Genomic DNA, 7,517 nt, shown 5'->3' on the forward strand with positions numbered 1-7,517 from the left:
TTATAGTCATCTTCATCTTTATCATCGTCATTGTAGTTATTTTCATCTTTATCATCGTCATTATAGTTATATTCGTCTTTATCATCGTCATTATAGTCATCTTCATCTTTATCATCGTCATTGTAGTTATTTTCATCTTTATCATCGTCATTATAGTCATCTTCGTGTTAATAATTGCCATCATTAAAGTCATGTTCGTGTTAATCGTCATCATTAAATTATAGTAATCTTCGTTTAATTATTATCATTATAGTCATATTCTTCTTAATCATCGTCATTATAGTCATCTTCATCTTTATCATCGTCATTATAGACAGCTTAGTCTTTATCATCGTCATTATAGTTATTTTCATTTTTATCATCGTCATTATAGTCATCTTCGTCTTTATCATCGTCATTATAGACATCTTAGTCTTTATCATCGTCATTAGAGTTATTTTCATCTTTATCATCGTCATTATAGTCATCTTCGTCTTTATCATCGTTATTATAGTCATCTTCATCTTTATCATCGTCATTATAGTTATTTTCATTTTTATCATCGTCATTATAGTCATCTTCGTCTTTATCATTGTCACTATAGTCATCTTCATCTTTATCATCATCATTATAGACATCTTAGTCTTTATCATCGTCATTATAGTTATTTTCATCTTTATCATCGTCATTATAGTCATCTTCGTCTTTATCATCGTTATTATAGTCATCTTCATCTTTATCATCGTCATTATAGTTATTTTCATTTTTATCATCGTCATTATAGTCATCTTCGTCTTTATCATTGTCACTATAGTCATCTTCATCTTTATCATCATCATTATAGACATCTTAGTCTTTATCATCGTCATTATAGTTATTTTCATCTTTATCATCGTCATTATAGTCATCTTCGTCTTTATCATCGTTATTATAGTCATCTTCATCTTTATCATCGTCATTGTAGTTATTTTCATCTTTATCATCGTCATTATAGTTATATTCGTCTTTATCATCGTCATTATAGTCATCTTCATCTTTATCATCGTCATTGTAGTTATTTTCATCTTTATCATCGTCATTATAGTCATCTTCGTGTTAATAATTGCCATCATTAAAGTCATGTTCGTGTTAATCGTCATCATTAAATTATAGTAATCTTCGTTTAATTATTATCATTATAGTCATATTCTTCTTAATCATCGTCATTATAGTCATCTTCATCTTTATCATCGTCATTATAGACAGCTTAGTCTTTATCATCGTCATTATAGTTATTTTCATTTTTATCATCGTCATTATAGTCATCTTCGTCTTTATCATCGTCACTATAGTCATCTTCATCTTTATCATCGTCATTATAGACATCTTAGTCTTTATCATCGTCATTATAGTTATTTTCATCTTTATCATCGTCATTATAGTCATCTTCGTCTTTATCATCGTTATTATAGTCATCTTCATCTTTATCATCGTCATTATAGTTATTTTCATTTTTATCATCGTCATTATAGTCATCTTCGTCTTTATCATTGTCACTATAGTCATCTTCATCTTTATCATCATCATTATAGACATCTTAGTCTTTATCATCGTCATTATAGTTATTTTCATCTTTATCATCGTCATTATAGTCATCTTCGTCTTTATCATCGTTATTATAGTCATCTTCATCTTTATCATCGTCATTGTAGTTATTTTCATCTTTATCATCGTCATTATAGTTATATTCGTCTTTATCATCGTCATTATAGTCATCTTCATCTTTATCATCGTCATTGTAGTTATTTTCATCTTTATCATCGTCATTATAGTCATCTTCGTGTTAATAATTGCCATCATTAAAGTCATGTTCGTGTTAATCGTCATCATTAAATTATAGTAATCTTCGTCTAATTATTGTTATCATGGTCATATTCTTCTTAATCACCGTCATTATAGTCATCTTCGTCTTTATCATCGTATTTATAGTCATCTTCGTCTTTACCATCGTCATTGTAGTTATTTTCATCTTTATCATCGTCATTATAGACATCTTAGTCTTTATCATCGTCATTATAGTTATTTTCATCTTTATCATCGTCATTATAGTCATCTTCGTCTTTATCATCGTCACTATAGTCATCTTCATCTTTATCATCGTCATTATAGACATCTTAGTCTTTATCATCGTCATTGTAGTTATTTTCATCTTTATCATCGTCATTATAGTCATCTTCGTCTTTATCATCGTCATTGTAGTCATCTTCGTGTTAATAATTGCCATCATTAAAGTCATGTTGGTGTTAATCATCATCATTATAGTAATCTTCGTCTAATTATTGTTATTATAGTCATATTCTTCTTAATCATCGTCATTATAGTCATCTACATCTTTATCATCGTTATTTTAGTCATCTTCATCTTTATCATCGTCATTGTAGTTATTTTCATCTTTATTATCGTCATTTTAATCATCTTCGTTTTTATCATCGTCATTGTAGTTACTTTCATCTTTATTATCGTCATTATATTCATCTTCGTTTTTATTATCGTCATTGTAGTTATTTTCATCTTTATCATCGTTATTTTAGTCATCTTCGTCTTTTCATCTTCACTGTAGTTATTTTCATCTTTATTATCGTCATTGTAGTCATCTTTATAATTGTCATTATGGTCATATTCATCTTTATCATCGTCATTATAGTCATCTTCGTGTTAATAATTGCCATCATTAAAGTCATGTTCGTGTTAATCATCGTCATTAAAGTCATCTTCATCTTTATCATCGTAATTTTAGTCATCTTCATCTTTATCATCGTCATTGTAGTTATTTTCATATTTATTATCGTCATTATAATCATCTTCGTTTTTATCATCGTCATTGTAGTTACTTTCATCTTTATTATCGTCATTATATTCATCTTCGTTTTTATTATCGTCATTGTAGTTATTTTCATCTTTATCATCGTTATTTTAGTCATCTTCGTCTTTTCATCTTCACTGTAGTTATTTTCATCTTTATTATCGTCATTGTAGTCATCTTTATAATTGTCATTATGGTCATATTCATCTTTATCATCGTCATTATAGTCATCTTCGTGTTAATAATTGCCATCATTAAAGTCATGTTCGTGTTAATCATCGTCATTAAAGTCATCTTCATCTTTATCCTCGTCATTACAGTCATGTTCGTCTTTATCATCGTCTTTATAGTCATCTTCGTCTTTACCATCGTCATAATAGTCATCTTCGTCTTTACCATCGTCATTATAGTCATCTTCGTCTTAATCATCGTCGTTATAATTGTCTTCGTCTTAAAGATCATCATTATAGTAATGTTCGTCTTATTCATTGTCATTATACTCATCTTCGTCTTAGGCTAATTATCGTCACTATAGTCATCTTCGTCTTTATCATCGTCGTTATAGTCATCTTCGTCAAATCGTCGTCGTTATACTCATCTTCGCCTTATTCATTGTCATTATAGTCATCTCCGTCTTAGGCTAATTATCGTCATTATAGTCACTTTCATTTTCAACTTCATTATAGTCATCTTCGTCATCATCGTCATTACAGTCATCTTCGTCTTATTTGGCATCATTACAGTAATCTTTGTCTTAATCATCACCAAGAACATAGTCATTTTCGTCTTACTCATCTTCATCATTGCAATCATTTTCGTCTTAATTGTCGTCATATCCATCGGTATCAACAAAGTCATCCTCGCCTTAATCATGCCATCATTATAGTCATATTCGTCTTACTCATCATCTTCGTTATAGTCATCTTTGTCTTAAATAGCCTAATCATCCTTGTTGTCATATTCTTCTTATTATCCTTTTCGTTTTAATTGTCGTCATTATATCTTCGTAATCCACAAAATCATCCTCGTCTTAATCATGTCATTATTATATTTATTTTGTCTTAATTAGCCAACCATCACGATAATATCCGGCGTCATCTTTGTCTTAATCATCCATATCACTGCTATAGCTAGACCTATTACAGTTATTGTCATTATCACAATCTGTTTTCAATTTTGCGAGCCACTGCACGTTCAGTTTTATTTTTATAAGGACTGTTGTACAAAAACGGACTTCTCAAGGTTTCTCAAGATCAGGAATTCTTTTCTATGTCGTCAGCATGGCATTGTCTCAGTATGGTAAATAAAATAACAAATCATAAAACGAAGAAGAGTTTCTTACAAGTATAAAATGCTGTAACAGTATGAGTCGCATGTTTAGTACACCCTATAGAGCAGTCGGTTTTCGTAGTCGAGTCTTTCTCATGTCTTTAATAATTAACCGCTATTATAAAAGTTGAGGCTGATATCCTCGCTCTATGATACGGCCGATGTTAGTATGGGGGGGGGGGATCTGACAGAAATGTCGGTATTTTGAGGACTTGGAAAAAGAGAGTAGAAGGAACCGGGAAGAGAGAATTGTACGAGGCGTGGGCGGCAGGAGGAGAAGGAGGGATAAAATGGCGGAGGGAGGGGAAAAGTTTTATGGGACTCGTCTTTAGTTGCATGTTGTCGTCGGTTGCTGGCGTCGGTGGCGTCGGAATAGCGTCTGCCTGGGTTTCTATGACGACCCCATGCACCCGACTACTTTTGGTCAAACAAACTCAATAAACTTGGACCTGAGAGAAGACGCGGAGAGGAATAAGAGCCTCGGAGACAGAGACGGCGAGTTTCGGCTTGTATTTGTGTGTCTAAGGGTTTTGAGTTTTGCTTCGGTCAACTCAATCAGTTTGATTCCGGTCTATTTCTATAGATTCTGTCGAACCAATCGCGCCGTTCTCTAGCGAGGTCGCTGACTTTTCATTAAAGTGTAACGCTATCGCATTCGTTCTGTTTGGAACGTGAGTCGAGGCCTTTTCATTGTAATTGGATATTTAACATTCCTGGATAGCAATAGCGCAAGGTGCTAACATTCGGAAGTACTTTGAAGTATTCCAAAGTGATTGGGGCAAAGTGGTTGACGTTCGAGAGTCCTGGCCTCGACCACAAAAACCAAAAGAACGTCACCTTCAGGTATCCAATCGAAATTCGGTTCTTTCCAAAGCGATCTGGTTTCGAATTCATGCTAGTATCAGTTTTAGTTGCAGTCAGTGACGTATGCGAATTTAATATCATTGAAGAAGAGGCGTGACAAGCGGTTTTCCATTCCCTTTTCTTTTCTTTTTTTTTTTTTAAGACCTTAGTTTTTAGAACATGGGAGGGGTGATAGTAGGAGAAAAAAGACTAAAGTACATAAGATTTGCTGATGATGAGCCATTGTTACCAGAAGAGAAGACGATACTATGGAATATGCTACTGGAGCTAAATGATAACTACAGAGACATCATTTTATTTTTACTTCAATTTTTATTGTACCTGAATTTTTGAATGTACTTCACTCCCACCCCTTCTACTAACGAAGTTCAACCGTCCACCACACAGATCCAAGACCGCATATACAGTCATAGTAGCCACAGTACGTTCCAAAAATATGTTCGCGTTTTCCAGTGACGAAAGAGCTTTCAATATTGAATCATTTTCGCACAGGTACTGTCGTCCATTTGGCTACGTCGTATCCCGGTTTCCCCCACCTGCTTTTATTCGCCAGCTAGTGGCTGGGCTGTCTTAGCTCTTTTCTGAGAACATTAATTTCTGTTAGGAATTGGACGTCTACTTAATATTATACAACTGTTTAAAATAACTTAAATAAAAGGGCTTCGTTAAGTAATTAACTGTCATGTGATTTCCCTCCTTTCTACGACCCTACGACATAACCACTTGGACGGACAGTAGATAGTATGTCTGAGTAATTTTATCTTTTCGGATCGGGCAGAAATGAAGATTGAATTTACAGTACGTAAGGTACTCTTTTATAGAGTAGGTACAGAATTATTTCAATATGAGTTACAAGTACGAAGAACGAACGATTAGAACTGAAGCCTGTATCGAAATGAACGGCCACCATTTAAAAAAAATGTGTTTAAATATCCATATTATGATTATTTTTCAATTTAACTTCATTCTCTATATTGTATGCTAATGTGCTGTAGAAAGTATAATATACACTGCATAATGAATACGTCCACATGGACAGCTCAGTTCGTGAGTAAAAACACTCATTGTTAATACTGCACTGTATTTTGATTAAACAAAAACCTAATGAAAATTATGAAACTCAAAAGCGCAATATTTCCTAGTTTACGTATTTAAATGGATGAACTACTTTTCTTCCCTCCTATGCCTAGTAAAGTGATTTGTTTGTATATTAAGTCAGTATCATCGAACTCCAGTCGGGAAGTGGGTAGCAAACGGCGTTGATCCAGAGGTATAGGCAAGTTAATATTAAAAATGTTAGTAAAAATAAAATGATGTCCCTGTATAAGCAGTAGATGGGATGAAGATAAATGCAAACAAGACGAAGACCATGGTTATTGAAAGAAAAATAAAGAAAGTAAACGTGTGATTTCTATATGAGGCAGTAGAGCAAGTGGACAGATTCAAATACTTGAAGTGTAGGCCTACTGTACTATAACGTGACCTGCTGTCAGAAAATCAAAAGGAGGATAACAATGGCAAAGGAAGTTTTAGTAGGAAAGGTAGCATCTTTTGCGGACCTCTGAATAAATAAATAAGGAAAAGTGTAGTGAAGTTCTTTGTATGAAGTGTGGCATTGTATGGGGCAGAAACATGGAAATTACGAAGAAGTGAAGAGAAGCGAATAGAAGCATTTACATGTGAATATGGAGAAGAATGGAGTGTGTGAAATGGACAGACAGAATTAGCTGTGCTAGAAAGAGTGGATGAAGAAAGAAACTGATCAGGAAGAGAAAAAGGAATTGACTGGGTCACTGGCTGAGAAGAAACTGCCCACTAAAGGATGCACTGGAAGGAATGATGAATGGGAGAAGAGTTCGAGGCAGAAGATGTGAGATAGTAGATGACATTAAAAGATATGGATCATATATGAGAAGACAAAGAGGAAGGCAGAAAATAGGAAAGATTGGAGAATGTTGGGTTTGCAGTGAAAGACCAGTCCTTGGGCAGAAAACTATGAATGAATGAATTTGTAGTAATATGAATATAAATATATAACTTTCTGGGATAAAAACCTCATAGGAAGTAAACTTTTGATAAACAAAAACCTTTTGAACAAGTCAAAACTATCAACTACAAAGTGGAACATTATTAGTGACCCATTAAATAAGTCGAATGAAAAAAATTGACAGCAAAATTTATTTTATTGAAATAGTATGTTTCTACATATTGTTGGAAATGTGTGTTTGCATGCCCTATTATTTTCTAAAAGTAATGTGCTGAAGATGTTGGCTACATCAGAGTTCTCAATGTGTTACGTCAGTCTCTTGCGGAAGTTTCATGAACTTTTCGAGAAACTGGAGACCGATGTTGTCAATTTCCTCATAAGTGGGTGCTTTCAAGTGGTCGATATTGCGGAGTCTACCGGAGAAAACTCTTTACCTCATGTAGTCTATAAAAAAAATCAGAAGCCATCAGGTCGGGGGATCGAGACGGCCAATGTGTATCTCCGGAACGAGAAATT

The sequence above is a fragment of the Periplaneta americana genome, chromosome 7, assembly GCF_040183065.1.
Source record: "Periplaneta americana isolate PAMFEO1 chromosome 7, P.americana_PAMFEO1_priV1, whole genome shotgun sequence".
NCBI lineage: Eukaryota > Metazoa > Arthropoda > Insecta > Blattodea > Blattidae > Periplaneta > Periplaneta americana.